Below are 16,159 nucleotides of genomic sequence, written 5' to 3' on the forward strand. Positions count from 1 at the left end.
GCTTCAGCACCGGAACAGCGACGCCGCCCCTGTGCGCCTGGGACCGGAGTTCTGAGATTCCGTCCTCCGCGAATCTCCTGTCTTGTGACTCCAGGATGCGGGGAGGGACGTGCGCGCCTTCCCCGGTACCAGAGTCTGCAGGCAGTGACCCGGCTGCGCTCTCGGGGCACTGCGGTCCCGGAGATCCTGGTTCCCGATCCTCAGCGAACCCGCATCCCCGTCACCACGACGCGCAGCCCTGCTCCCCGCCCGGTTCGCGGAGGCCAAGTCCTGTGGTCCCCGCGCCTCCTCTCTTTTGGTCCCTGGGCAGTTCTCCCCGGGACGTAGGAGACGGCGGTTCTAAGCCTGAGATGGGTGGTTGACGGGCCTTACAGGTCCCCGAGGTCCTTGAAATATGCCAGATTCTGCTCACCTGTACTTTCTGAGGGGGAGGGCCCGCAGCTTTGATTACGCTCTGCAGATGCACGTGACCCCAAGAAGTTAAGAAGGATGGCTCGGGTGGCGGCGGTGGTGGTGGGGGAGAAAGAATGACTGAGAGCAGGCTCTGAAAATAGTTGGGCAATCTTGGGCCAGTTTCCTCGTCCCTCCTGTGTCCGCCTCCACCACAGTACCCACCTTGTGGTGATGTTCTGAGGATTTAACGAGTTAATGTAAGGAGCCTAGAAAAGCCCCTCGATGAGTGTGAGCTATAGGCTCTCGTGGCAAGGGTATTGGAGTCTGGCTGCCTCCTCTAAGCATCAGGGAGGTCCAGTCGGGAGTAGGAGGCTGATCTTCATGGGATGGGGGCTGAGACTGCAGTCTCCGGGCTTCTCCTCATATGTGACTCAGTGTTCAGCAGGTGGCTACCTCACTACCGTCCTGTTCCCACTGACCCTGGTAGTCAGTATCAACATGGAGGAATGTTTAGATAACCCCAGGCCTAAAAGGGTGCACAGTACTCCTGGGCTTCAGTTCTTTTTTGGCTGGGTTGGCTTAGCCAAATCACTTATATTCTCTGGTATTGCTTCTATTTTCCCATCTGTAAAACATGTACAAAAATCGATGCCTAACTTTTTTTATGTATGAAGAGTAAATGAGACAACATACCTGAAAAATCTTTTAACACTTAATAATAATAACACCTTCTAAATGACACTTGCTTTACAGTTTAAATGAAGGAACTTAGAAAAGTTGAGTCTGGCTGGAGCCCAGAGTCACAGGAAAGAGAGGTGATGTGAGACAAGTTAGATTAATTCCCAAGTATTTTATTTTATTTTATAGGTGAGGGCCCAGTCATGTGGGCCACGTGAAGAGTTTTGAACTTTATTCTAAGAGCAATGCAAAGCCATTGCAGGAGAGTGGTATGGCCAGATTTGAGTTTTAAAGATGATTTTGGATATTATATGGAGAGTAGATTAATAAATGTGCTCATATTTTCTTATTGATCTATAAAATCTCTTTTTATATTATGGGCATTCATCCTTTATACCATAAATATTACATTTTATATTTTAATAATTTTATTTATGATCTTATTTACTGTATTAAAATTTTTATCCTTTAAATTTGATTCTGAGCATGAGAAGGCATTAGCCAGGCAGGAGAGATCAGAGATATATGGTTGGACAACCAATAAAAGAAAAGAAAAACATGTAATCTTCCTTTCACTCATTCATTTATTTATCTTTTTTTTTTAAAATTTTTTTTAACATATTTATTTATTTATTTATTTTTTTAGTTATTGGCAGACACAACATCTTTGTTGGTATGTGGTGCTGAGGATCGAACCCGGGCCGCACGCATGCCAGACGAGCGTGCTACCACTTGAGCCACATCCCCAGCCCCATTTATTTATTTATCTTTAATTGGTGCTTTCTACATATACATAGAGGTGGAATTCACTGTGGCATATTTACATATGCACATAACATAATTTTGTCAAATTAGCTCTGCATTTCCTCCCTTTTCCCTTCCCTTCTTCCTCCCCCTCAATCTCCTTCCTCTTCTCCACTGATCTCTCCTCTATCTTGCGATATCAGACCTCCCCCTCCTGCTCCTCTTACTTTGCTCTAGTTTCCACATATGAGAGAAAACACTGGATCTTTGAGTTTGAGTCTAGCTTATTTCACTTAGCATGATGATCTCCAGTTCCATCCATTTACTGAAAAATGCCACAATTTCATTTTTCATTGTGGCTGAGTAGAACTCCATTTTGTATATATACCACGTTTTCTTTACCCATTTGTCTGTTGATGGGCACCTAGTTTGGCTATTGTGGATTGCACTGCCATAAGCATTGATGTGGTTGCATCCCTGTAGTACGCTGATTTTAGACTTTTTGGATAAATACCAAGGAATGGAATAGCTGAGTCATTCCATTCCTCGATTTTCGAGGAAACTCCACACTGCTTTTCAGAGGTGGTTGTATGAATTGAAGTCCTACCAACAATGTATGAGTGTACTCTTTCCCCCCATATCCTCTCCAGCATTTATTATTATTTGTATTCTTGGTAATTGCCATTCTGACTATAGTGAGATGAAATCTCAGCGTAGTTTTGCATGTCCCTGATTGCTAGCAATGTGGAACATTTTTTCACATATTTATTGGCCATTCATATTTCTTGTTTTGAGAAGTGTCTCTTTAATTCTTTTGCCCATTTGTTAATTGGATTATTATTTTTTGTATTATATGTATGTATGTATTTTATATATATATATATATATTCTTTATGTATTCTGGATATTAATCCCCTATCTGAGGAGAAGGTGGCAAAGATGACCTCTCATTCTTTAAGCTCTCTCTTCATGGTTTTAAATATTTCCTTTGCTGTGCAGAAGCTTTTAAATTTGATTCCATCCCACTTATTGATTCTTGGTTTTATTTATTGTGCCTTAGGAGTCTTATTAAGGAAATCAATGCCTGTGCCGATATGTTGGGGTTGAGCTTAAGCTTTCTTCTAGCAGTTGTGAAGTTTCTGGTCTGATTCCTAGGTCTTAGATCCACTTGAGTGCAGGGTGAGAAACAGGGATCTAGTTTCATTTTTCTACAAATGGATATCCAATTTTCCGGGACCATTTGTTAAAAGGGCTATCTTTTCTCCAACATATATTTTTGGCACCTTTTCCAAATATCAGATGACTGAAACTATGTGGGTTTGTCTCTAGTCTATTGGTCTTCATGACTATTTTGACGCCAATACCAAGCTGGTTTTGTTAGGATAGCTCTGAGTGGTGACTGTAGGCAGGTGGGGGGTGGCTGGAGGAGGTGGGTCACTGGTGTGTCTTTGGGGTCTATATTTTGTGAGCCAAGCTTCATATTCCTCCGCTTCTTGGTGCCATGTCCTCAAATGCTTCCCTCCACTACGCTCTCCTACCATGATGTTTGGCCTCACTTTGGGCCCTGAGGAATGGAGTCAACCATCTGTGGATTGAGACCTCTGAAACTGTGAGCACCCAACTAAACTTTTCCTCCTCTAATTGTTCTGGTCAGGGCTTTTGGTCATAGCAGAAAAAATAAACCTGACTAAACAAGGTATTGCACCTCCTCAGTTAGATTAATTCCCAAGTATTTTATGTTATGGAATATTTTGAAGTTATTGAGAATGGAATAGTTTTTCTGCTTTCTTTCTCAATAGAGGCTCTATTGGAGTATAAGAAATCTATTGATTTATAAATATGATCTTGCATTCTGCTACTTTGCTGAATTGATTTATCAGCTCTAGAAGGTCTTCTGGTGGAATTTTGAGGGTCTTCTAGATACAGGGTCATGTCATCAGCAGAGATAATTTGACTATTTCTCTTCCTATTTGTATCCCTTTAATTTTCTTCTCTTGCCTAATTGGTCTGGCTAGAGTTTCAAGAACTATATTGAATAGGAGTAATGACAGTGGACATCCTTGCCTTGTTCCTGATTTTAGATAAAATTATTTCAGTTTTTCTCCATGCAGTATGATGTTGACTTTGGGCTTGTCATACAAAGCCTTTATAATGTTGAGGTAAGTTTCTTCTCTCCTTAGTTTCTCCAGCATTTTTTACATGAATGGGTGCTGGATTTTATCCAAGGCCTTTTCTGCATCTATTGACACAATCATCTGATTCTTGTCCTTAATTCTGTTTATGTGGTATAGTACATTTATTGATTTGCATGGGTTGAATTAATGTTTCATCCCTGGAATGAAACCCCCCTGATCATGGTGAACTCTCTTCTTGATATATTTTTTAAAATATGGTTTGCTAATATTTTATTAGGATTTTTGCATCTATATTCATCAGATACTGTTCTTTGTCTGGTTTTGATATCAAGGTTATATCATCCTCATAGAATGTATTTGAGAGTATTCCCTCCCTTTCAATTTAAAACTGGAGGAAAGCTGGTGTTTGTACTTCTTTAAAGATTGTGCAGAACCTAGTGAGAATTCATCCAGTCCTGGGCTTTTCTTTGTCAGAAGGCTTTTAATTGCTGTTTCAATATCATTGCTTGCCCTTGGTCTGTTTAGGTTTTCTGTATTTCCCTGTTCAATTTGGAGAGGTCACGACACAGTGATTTTTTTGAAGACAAGTCATTCTCATAAGTAATTTGATTTTGAACTGACATCTTCCTGAGATTTGGGTCCCCCGAGTGTGATGGATAAGGACATCTGCAGACCGACTCTTGGATGGGTGATTTGTTTTTGTGGAGCTTCTGGTCTAAAGGTTTTAGAAGTGACATACTTTCATCCTGTCTCCACACACTGAGGAGGTGATCTGGGTGGTCTCCGTAAACAGGGAGAGGTTTACGCCCAACTTTCTTGTCTGCTGTGAATCACCTGCTCTTGTCTGTGCCTCTCACTTCAGTTTCCTCTCCTGGGAAATGGTGCTGTACTCTTCTGGGATGTGTGGAGCCACAGTCGGGGCTCAAAACGTGTTCTTTAGGTCCTTGACTTCAAGGTCAGTGAATATCCAGCTCTCTACGCTCAGTTCTGCCTTTTCTTTACTAGCATGTTTCATTCGCACAACTCCAGTGACCCACAGCATTGGGTCACATGGGTTCAGTTGACCACTTCCCCATTATGTTTGTGTCTAAAGTACACAGGTCTGTATTTATAGTAGTTATGTCTTCCCTGAGAAATTAGTCCTTTTTTTTTTTCTGCACCAAGAATTGAACCCAGGGTGCTTACCACATCCTCATCCCTTTTTAATTTATTATTTTTTATTTTGAGGCAGGGTCTCACTAATTTGCTGAGGCTAGCCTGGAACTCACAATCCTCATGCCTCAGCCTCCTACATTGCTGGGATGACAGGTGTGCACCACCAAGGCTGGCAAAAAATTAGTCTTGATCAGAATGTCCCTCATGTACAGAGTTCTCAAGGGTGCTCCTTTACATTTTAATGTAGATGATCTCAGTCTTTTGTCTGGGAGATAAAATCTCTGTGGTGGCTTCTCATTCCATATCTGTCATCCTGTGAACCAGATAGGCTAAAGAGCTTTTAAAAAAAGTTTCACCTTGAAAAACTTTAATTGAAGCAGCCACTGCATATAGTAAAAAATAAAGTGACGTGAAAGCCTTAGACATCTCTCTCCTCCGCACTTCCAATCTCTCTTCTCTAAGAAAAGCCCTTTATAGCTCTTTCTGTTTTGGTTCCTACCATGTTGATTTTTTGTCTATCCACCACAAGCATCTTCTGTTGACGGTACCCTTAAAGGTCCTCTGCTCTCTTCTTAGTAGGGCTATGTAGCTCTTTCCTGTTCTTCCACCAGCCCACTCTGCAATTTCACAACAGACTTTAGACCCCTATTTCTGGCATCATTAGCCATGGATTGTGTTTATTGAGTCACCAGATGTAAGATGAGGCATTTCCACCCCCATTCCCATTCTTCCTTTCACTTCTCTTCCCATTTCCTTTCTCAACCTCCTTCAAATATACTTTTAGACATAAACTTTTAATCATAGAATTACTTTAATTTGCAAAAGAGTTGCAGAGATAGTATACAAAGTTCTTGTATACCCCCCCCCCCACTAACATCTTACATTGCTCTAGTGCAAATGTCACAACTATGAACCATTATCCATACATTGTTATTAAAGTCCATGCTCTAGCTGGGCAGAGTGGTGCAGTCCTGTAATCCAGGGGCTCAGAAGGCTGAGGCAGGAAGATCTCAAGTTCAAATCCAGCCTCAGCAATTTAGTGAGGCCCTAAGCAACTTGGTGAGAGCCTGTCTCAAAATAAAGAAAAATAAGTAAATAGGACCGGGGATGTGGCTTAGTAGTTAAGTGCCCCAGTGTTCAATCACTGGTACAGAAAACAAACAAACAAACAAACAAACAAACAAAACAACAGACAGACAACACAAAAAAACCACCTAAACAAAAAACCAAAACAAAACAATACAAAACACAAACCAAAAACCCCCCCAAAACCACAAAACAATGTTTTATTTATATTTCCTTAGTTTTTTATCTAATATCCTTATTCTGTTCCAGAATCCAATCCAAGATCTGCCTTCTATCTATCTATCTATCTATCTATGTATCATTTATGTTTTGCAGTGGTGGAGGTCAAACCCAGCCTTGTGCTCGCTAGGCAAGCAGTCTCCCACTGAGCTACATCCCTAGTTCAACCTTTACTCTTTTAAATAATACACCCATCACTTGTTTTTAGGTATTGTTGTTTTCTCCTAAGTTTGCAATTGCCTTTCTTTTGTTGTTGGGAAAGGAAATGCCTGTCTTCTTCGTGATATCTCTCATGTCCTCGGCTCTTTACTCTTCCTTTTCTTTTGTACAAGGTCCATTCTTCTCTTGAACCTCAATGACTTTCTGTTCTGATGTGGGTTGCTTTCTTTGTGTTTTCAAAATGCAAATTCAAATTCTTTCAATGAATAGTTTTTGTGTTTGGATAATGACTTTCTCCCTCTGGAGTTTCTAACTGCTCTTAGAAGGTGAGTTCTGGGCCTCCTCGTAAGCTCCAGAGTCCGGTTCCAAGCTCTCATCCACACTCTCCCACAGACCTCTCTGCTGGGTCCTCTCTAACTGTTCCAAGAACCGCTGCTTTCCGGGCCTGCCCAGCTGTAACCCTGCATTTTCCTTAATTCTATTACTGCACAGAGCCAGCATTTTCTGTGGCTCAGTTTTTCCTCTTAATTGGTTTATTCCCTCAGGAGGTTGGTTTACTTTTCTTGGTTTACTCCTCACGAATAAGTATTTGAGGAAGCTGCTTGAGAATGTACCCAAATAGCCTCGTGCACCAGCGGCCCGGGAGGTGGACTTTCGGAGATGTGTTTGCTTGACTTTTCCTGGTTTGGGGCTGGATTTGGAATCCAGGTTGAAGGTGGTGTCTCTTCAGTTTGAAGACATGGCTGCACTGTCGTCTCAGATGTGTATGGAGTTAGTGTTGCTAATGGAAAGTCTCTCCAGATGGCTCCCTCTGCCTTCGGGGATGACCTGTTCTAGTATTTATTTTTCTGAATGATTTTTAAATCTTGCCTTGATCCATGCTTTTCTGAAATTTCACATTAATTTTTAAAAATTATAAACTTTTCACATCTATTATGCTGGGCACTCAGTAGATCCTTCCGATCTGAGGATGTGTATCTTCTTGCTGGGAAAATCTCTGAATTAAATTTTCTCCTCTTCTTAGTTATTATGATTATTTTCTGAAGTTCCCCAATAGCCAGATGTTGTACTTCCTGGATTGTTTCTTTTGCTAAGTAAAACATTTTTTTTTTTCATATTTTCCATTTCTTTGTCTTTTTGTTCTTTGAGCTAGGATATTTCCTGAATCTCATCTTCAAATTCTTACAGTGCAGAGTTTTGGCAACTTTCTTTTTGCTCTCCATTATTTTTTGTGTTCTCATTAAAAAATTTTAACTGTAACAGAATAAACCTAACAAAACTTAACAATGTAGAAATTTTAAGGGTACAGTTCAATTGTGGGAAGTAGGTTTACATTGTTGCATAACCCATATCTAGAACTCTCTTTGTCTTATGAAAATGAAACTCTGTATCCATCAAACAATCAGTGCTCATGCGCTCTGCATCCAGCCAGGCAACCACTGTTCTTTTTTCAATCCATATGCATTTGACTAATCTAGGTACCTCATGATTGGAATAATACAATATTGGTCTTCTTGTGATTAGCTTATTTCACTTAGCGTAATGTCCTCAAGTTCCTCCATGTTGTAGCATGTGTCAGAATATCTTTTCTTTCTAAGGCTGAACAATAATGCCATTGGATAAATAGGCCATGTTTCATTTATTCATTCATCTACTGGTGGACACTTGGGTTGCTTCCACAATCCATTGTGAATAATGCTGCTGCGAATATGGCAAATAAACAAAAATCCCCTTGATACCCTGCTTTCAATTGTTGAGGGTACATGCCTACATTCCAAAGTGGAACTATTGACTCAGATGGTATTTCTATGTTTATTTTTTTTTTAAAAAACTGTCATACTAATTATTATTATTATTTTTGGTACCGGGGATTCAGGGGCACTCAACCACTGAGCCACATCCCCAGCCCCATTTTGTATTTTATTTAGAGACAGGGTCTCACTGAGTTGCTCACAGCGTCTCAACTGCCTCGCTGTTGCTGAGGCTGGCGTTGAACTCACAATCCTCCTGCCTCAGCCTCCAGAGCTGCTGGGATTATAAGCATGTGCCACCACACCCGGCCTCAATTTCTTTTTATCATTTTGCTTTATGGACCAGGAGTCTCAAGAACTCTAATGAAGTGGTTTCAAGTTCTCTCCTGTTCCTGACATCATTGCTGCTTCATCTGTTACCTATATTGGTTTCCTCTTCCATGTTGTGGATTTCCTACTCTTGGATATCTGGGGATTCTTGGATGCCTGCTGACATTTCAGAATGAAGCATTAGAAAGGCTGGCTGAGACCTATGCAAGTGGGCAGGATTTGGAGAAACCTTTGGGTCAGTGATCAGGGAGTTTGCTGGTAATACGAGGAAACCCTGAGGCTAAAGTGATCGGGGGTTATTCCGGGGTACTAACACTGGCACAGCTGCTTCAGAGGTCCTCAGACTGGACAATTTTTTTTGGTCTCTCTTTTTCAGTGCTGAGAATTGAACCCAGGGTCTTGTGGACACCAGGCAAGCACTCTACCACCAATCTGCACTTAAAAAATTATTTTGAAACTACATCTCGTAAATTACTCAAGCTGGTTTCAGACCTGCCTCAACCTCCTAAGTAGCTGGGATTCTGGGTGTGCCCCTGGGATTCTGGGTGGGCCCCACCAGGCCTGGCTTCAGGCCTGACTTTCAAAACATTAACATTTATTGAGCTCTTATTGTATGCCAGGTACTATGCTAAGTTTTTAATATACCATCTCATTTATTCTGGCCAACAATTTCATAAGATGGGTTATTATTGTCCCTGTTTTAATGGAAATGAGGCTTAGAGAGTTTAAAAAGACTTACAGAGTTAGCTGGAATTTGAACCCAGGAGTAGGTGACCTCAGAGTTTCCACTATTAACCAAGAAGCTGTTTAGATTCTGAAATTTCAAGCTGCACCTCATGTGAACATTAAGTGCTTCCTTTGGAGTCACCAAGGAAATCATCTGCAAACCATCATCGTAAATGTGAAGCCAGCCTCCTGCTGAGCCCAGTGGTCAGGACTTGGAGGAAATGCCTGGAATTAACTCTATGAGGATTTAATGTTGCAAAAAGTTGTGAAATAGGGGAGTAGGTGGCCCTTCTAGAACAAAGATCCCGCAACACTTCTTCTCAGGAAGAGCTCCATGGGGTGCCCACGGTGGAGCTCTGGGCTCTTGGAATGGTAGGGAGGCACAGTCAGGCGGGGGCAGCTTTATCCTCAGTGACCTGCCCCTAGCTCCCCAGGCTTGGGTGGAGATGGAGGCGATGGGTCATACTGACCTAGGAGGGACAATGCGGCTGTCTCTTTCCTGGGGAGAGATCATTCCTCACCTATTTATTCATTCCTGGCCAGGCACAGTGCCAGTCACTCGGGGTAAATGGACAAAAGACTCACAGGTCCTGACTCTGAAGAGCTGGCAGTCTATGAGGAGTGACTGACGGGGACAGAAATACCCTGCTGCACGATGAGGACGGTGATGGCACAGCAGCGTGCAGGGGCCAGCGCTGGAGCACCGCACCCTCAGAGCTGGGTCTCCAACCTGGCTCTGCCTTTGTTACGTGTGCGACTGGGTCCATCATGACCCTTAGTTCATCCTCATTGTGGAAATGAAGGGATGCGTGGGTGGCTGGTGCAGTGCCTGGTATGTCCCGGATGCTCAGGGTGGGGAGCTGTCACTTGAGTGGCATGGCCCGAGCATGCTGGAGTATACAGCAGATACCTGCAGTGAAGAGGAAGGTGTGAGCTGGGGAGAGCTTTGCCCCAGAAGAGGCTGCTGAGCACCAGCTCTTCTTTCCAGCAGCCCAAGAGTCACATTTTAGATAACTGAGAAACACCCTTCAACAAGAGCAACTCTGTGAGGCACCTGGGCCACTCTCTAGCATGTCAGATCGCTGCTGCTATCAGGTGCCCTCCTGCCCTCTTTATTGGTGCTTATGGGGGATACAGGATAAATAATGAATAAATGATCCGTGTTGTGACCTCAATATGCCAGGCTGTTTTGCATGTATTATCTAAATTAATCTTCTCCAATATAATTCTCGGACAGGGGATACGATTCTTCTCCTTTTATGGCTGGTGAAAGTGACATTCAGGGACAGTAAGTGATCACCAGGATCGTGTAGATGGCTGACAGAACCCTATTCAGTGCCCTCCTCTAAGTCTCAATTTCTGTAAAATGGGGACAGTAACAACCTGTCTTAAGGAATTGTTTGTCAGAATAAATGAGATGGTATATAAAACATTTAGCATAGATGTCGTGCTAAATGGCATACAGTAAGTGCTTAATAAATGCGGGCCCATGTTGATGTGATCTGCTTTCCCCTTCCTCACCACCTTGTTCACGTAGAATCACCACCCAGGAATCATGGTTCAGGAAGTGACTGTCGAGAGTTATTTGGAGCCTTTTGCTCTGTACTTGGAAAAACTCTGGGAATATTTTTGGCTCTAAGTTCCAGCTTTCCTGCTGCTCAGTGAGGCTCGGGAGAAGGAGCGAAGAGGAGCTGCCTCCCCAGAGGTGTACAGGAGGTGCCAATGACACCGTCTATCCACCCAGCGCCCTCAGTCCAGAGCTTACATGAGACGCAGCAGTGTGCCAACCCGGGGCACAGGGAGCAGCCACTCTAGAAAACCCCAGGGGCCAGGCCTCCCTCCATCAGCCTCCCATCGCCAGAGACCACGGCGCTCTCGACTTCCACACGACCTGGCGACCTAACGGTGCAGCCTTGGAGGCTCCTCTGCTGCCTGCAAAGCTCTTCCAACTCAGTGCTTCCTCCTGGTGGACATTTGTCCCCAGCAGGGTCTCAGAACCTGGTCGTGGTGCTACTGGAGAGCGGTTACCCTCCAGCCCCAGAGAGAGGGGGCTTTTTTGCTCAATATCCTGGGAAGGTCAGACAGAAAAGTCAGCAAGTCTCGGGGCACCGTTCCTGCTGTGGCTTCCCCTGTGTGTGGTGCACCCTGTTCTCCTAAGGAACACCCTGCTGGGAGGAGCCTGGGGAGCCGGTCAGAGTTTCGTTCACGCTGAGTAGGTCTTCGCGACCCACTGCATGGCATACGGACTGCAGCCAACAATAATGTCCTGTGTATTTCTCGATTTCCCAAAGAGCCCATTTTAAACGTTCTCACCACCAAGAATACGAGGGGATGGACTTGCTATGAGCTTGATTTAATCACCCCACAGTGTGTGGTATAGATCATGACCTCACAGTTGCCCCACAAAGATAAACAACTGTGATTTGTCAAGTGACAATCAAACAAGATAAAGAAACCCACTTTTAGTGAGAGCATTTGTCTGTGTCTGAGTCGTGCTCGGGCTTGGGGAAGGGCCTTGTTCTTTGGGTTTCCTCTTTGACTGTCATCACAGGTGATTTCTTTCCCACAGTCGGCAGCAGGTGTGTTTGGGAGGGCAGCGTGTGCTTCTCCATGGGAGGCATCTTATTTTTGAGGACTTTTCTTTGCTGAAATCACACCTCCCTTGGCCAGCATCTGTTCTGCCAGTGCCCCCTGCACAGCCTGCCACCTGCTCTAGGGATCATCGGATTTGATTTGAGGACCCCTGGGATCCTTTGTGACTTGTTTCCTCCAGGCACACAATCGAGCATCAAAACTGGGAAGAGGAGGTCCCTCCTTCCAATAGGCAGCCATTTCTCTGTTCTTAGGTTTTCTTTAAATCAGAACTCAGGGTGCACAGAATTGGGCAGATTGTAATTGAATCATGGCGTATTTACCATTCACCCATGAAGAGCATTCACTCATCCCGCTGTAATAAGAGCCTGTGACCCCAAGCAAATGCTATGACCTTTGCGATAGCCTACATTTAACCATATGCCCCCCCCCATTCTTTCGCCTTCTCCTGGAGTCACAATTGTCCTCATTCCCATGTTGGTCACTCCTTTATTTTCCTGCTTCCACAGTCACACTGTATCTATTTGCTTTCCTAAAAATAACTAGATGTGAGTTGCTTTTCCACCTGAAGATCCTGCTGAGCTCCTTCCCTATTTCGGCCGGTCGCTGCAGTTTGTGGCTCTGACTGCTGGGTCAGGTTCTGCTGCGTGATGGGACCACTTGTTCCTCAGACGTCCCCCACCGAAGCACATGGGGCTCTTCCTGGGTTTCCTCTGCTGTCCACACTCTTGCTGACGTTTCCTCTTGCCCGTGGGTGGGGGCTGGTCCTTATGTCTCCGTCTTACTTCCCTGAAGCCCACTGCAGGTGTTGCTCCCATCTTGGTGGAAAGTCTGGCAACGCTGTGTCCAGTGTGGCTGGGGGAGGGGCTGCAGGGCGCTGGCCAACCCAGCTGGGTGTGTTGAAATGCACCTGAGTTTAGGTGCAGACAGATGCGAGTTGAGGGCTCCCTGGGCCACTTGTGAGGGACAGGACTGGTTCTTCTTTCTTGAATTCTTGGAGTTCCATTTCCCTCATTTTGGAAGTGGGGATCAATGATACTCATCTCACAGGATTGTGGGGAATAAATGGAACGAGATGCCCAACATGTAGCAATGCTCTCTCTCTCTCTCTCTGCCTGTTCTTCCATTCTTCATTTATATGGACCCCACATGCTATAGTCATTATTACTGTACTAAATAATACCTATAACCTGTGCTACACTAAAAGGTCATATTACTCCTAATAACAGAGAATTAGAACATTCAATTCTCAATTCATAGGACTTTGAGGATTAAGAATAATACATAAGGAAACCCTGAGGTACAGCTGGGGAGATGACCCCAGCCCAGGGCAGGCAGGTGTGTCCCTTTTCAGCACAAAAGGGTCACATGCACTATCACGTACTTTTCTTACTAGCTCCTGTCCTGAGGAGCATAATTTTGGGGGTCTCCGCTTCCCTATGGGTGGTAATTTTACCAATGCTCAGGGCAGTTGTGTGGATTAAGTAAGATAATCCATAAATACTGCCAGGTGTCTGGCTCATAGTAGGTGCTCTATCGATTGAGTGGCTGTTATGAGATCTGTGCATCCTGTGAGCTCCTTACATAGGCCGAGTGTCCTCTGGGTGGGGACAGTGTGGAGGAGATTCCGGTCTCAGATTTGCCTGGGAAGGTGTCCATTAGTGTCTCCCTCTGCAGGCTTTAGATGGGCTCCCTCTGAACTGGGGAGGTCAGGTGCCCTTTGAAGTATGGATTCTTCAGACTTTCAGATACAGGATCTCTCTGCATGAAGCTTGGGGATTTGCATCATAATGAACGTCTCAGGGTGACTCTGAGTAGTTTAGGAACTCCTGGGTCAGTGCCTGATCATGTCCCTTTCAACCAATGTGGCCTGGAAACCATTCAGGAAGGGTTGTGCATTCCCAAGGGACAGGAGAGAGCACTGCAGTTGAGCAGGAGGAGAGCACAGGGTGGAATTAGGAAGAGCACCGGGACTTCTCGGGAGAGGGGTTGGGCGTGACCTAGACGGTCACATTGCATGCTCATCCAGAAGCGGCGTGAGTGACCCCACTGGTGTCCCCTAGGAGGGGTGGCCTCCTGGTACACCACTCCTAGGTTGCCACACAGGAATAGCCGATATTGACCTCCTTTCTTTCTTGAGCCAGACCACCTGGGCTGCGATGTGTCCTCTACTGGCTGGGTGCCTTGGGTTACTGTGCTCTGTGCCTCAGTTACTCGTGGTAAGGCAGAGAGGACGATGGTGTGGATCTCATGGGGCTGTTGTAAGGATGAAGTGCATGGGTATCATACGGCTTAGGAGAAAGACTGCGGGGACGGTGACGTGTAGTTATCAACCATTACTTTTATTTTCATCGTTGTCATCGTCATCATTGCCCTTCTGCCGTAAATGACACTTACCGTAGGGTTTCCTAACCGATCAGCTAATGCCTCCAGGGCTTTTAAGGAAAAATATAGGGGAAGCATAGCTATTGCTTCTCTGTCTCTCCTGTTTGAGGAAGAAGAGATGACACTTCTCAGTAAGAAAAAACATGGAAAGGGTTTCCAGTCACCCTCTTTATTTTACGGTAACAGATGTTTTAGCTGGGTACTGGGAGTAGCACAGCTTCTCTTTTAGCTAGGTGTGGTGGCATAATTTATGTTCTGCCTGATGAGATGTGTGAGCAGTAGTCAAGTTCTTAAAAAGAGAGGAGCAAGCCCTCCCATTGCCTCCCCACTAGCTCTGGCTGGAATGTGGAGGTGATGGTGGGAGCTGGAGCAGCCAGTTTGCCTTGAGATGGAAGCCAAGGCTTCCATCTTCTGTGGCAGAGTCATGGCTAGAAGAACCCTGAGATCCGTGGAGCTGCCATATCCATTCTGACTGCTCAGTCTTGGATGCCAGAGGAAAGATAAAGGAACTTTTATCTCTTGTATGGTTAATTATCTTTACCAAAAATTTATTTTAGTCCTGGGGATCGAACCCAGCCACACGTTGCCATGGAGCTATATCCCTAGCTCTTTTTCTATTTTTTATTTTGACACAAGCTCTCTCTAAGTTGCCTTAGCCTCTGGAGTGACTGGGATTACAGGCATGTACCATCATGCCCAGCCTAAATTATCTTCATACAGTAGCTGAGTAGTCAGCTGTTCATCACTGTGACAAAATACCCGAGATAGTTAATTTAAAAAGAAGAAAGGGAGCTGGGGATGTGGCTCAAGTGGTAGTGCACCCACCTGGCATGTGTGAGGGTTGGGGTTCGATCCTCAACACCACATTAAAAAAAAAAAGATATTGTATCCACCCAAAACTAAAAAATAAATATTAAAAAATGGAAGAAAAGTTGATTTTGGCTCATGGTTTCAGAGGTGTTAGCCCATGGTCAGTTGGCCTCACTGTCTTTGGGCCTGTGGTGAGACATTATAGCACAGTGGCAGAGCACGTGACAGAAGAAGATGTCACCTCATGGCAGCCGAGATGGGGAGAGAGAGAGAGAGAGAGAGAGAGAGAGAGAGAGAGAGAATGTGCAAGGTATGGGTAGGGTCCCCAAATCCCCTTCACGGGCATGCCCCTGATGACCGGACCTCCTCCCTCTAGGCCCCACCTCTTAATGTACCACCTCTTAATGGCTCTGGCCTTTGGGGACAGTCCAGATCCGACCTCCAGCTGTATCTGATGTTTCCGGTGTAAACATCCTCATCCACCAGGTGGTCCGAAGGGCAAAGGGGTGGGGAGGGAGAGAGCCACAGGGAAGGAAGGAACAGGGCCAGGTTAGGGGACAAGAGGGACGCCCAGGACGAGCCCTCCTGGGCTGCAGAGGCCTCGCCCACCATCTTGGCCGTGGCCACAGAGGGTTAGGAACTGAAGGAGGGGGGACATAGGGCTGGGGTTGGGTGGAGGGAGTGGAAGGAGAGAGGAAGGGGAAGAAAGAGTGTCTTGGAGTTAATGGTTCCAAGCGGAGAGCTTTAAGTTCAGAGAGAATCTTTCTTTACACCTGATATTGAGAGGTGGGAGCAGGCGGAAGGTCTTATTTCATCTACCTGCTCTAAACCTCAGGCAGGGAAAGAAATCACTGCCCTCGACAGGGAGAAGGTGACAGAGGACAGGGACTGTGCCAGTCAGGCGGCCGTCAGCCACCCAGACACCTCCCCGCCATGTTTAAGTGAGGTCACCAGGCGGCGGCTGGGACCTGTTTTTGAGACAGCTGGGGGGGGGGG

General features: G+C 45.1%; 1 protein-coding gene across 1 annotated transcript in view; it reads left to right on the forward strand.

Annotated features, from left to right (window-relative positions):
* Cd300lf (CD300 molecule like family member f) overlaps positions 1-16,159 on the forward strand; it is a 108,302-nt gene that overhangs the window by 37,418 nt on the left and 54,725 nt on the right. The window lies entirely within an intron of this gene.

This window comes from Marmota marmota, unplaced genomic scaffold, assembly GCF_001458135.2.
Source record: "Marmota marmota marmota unplaced genomic scaffold, marMar, whole genome shotgun sequence".
Lineage (NCBI taxonomy): Eukaryota > Metazoa > Chordata > Mammalia > Rodentia > Sciuridae > Marmota > Marmota marmota.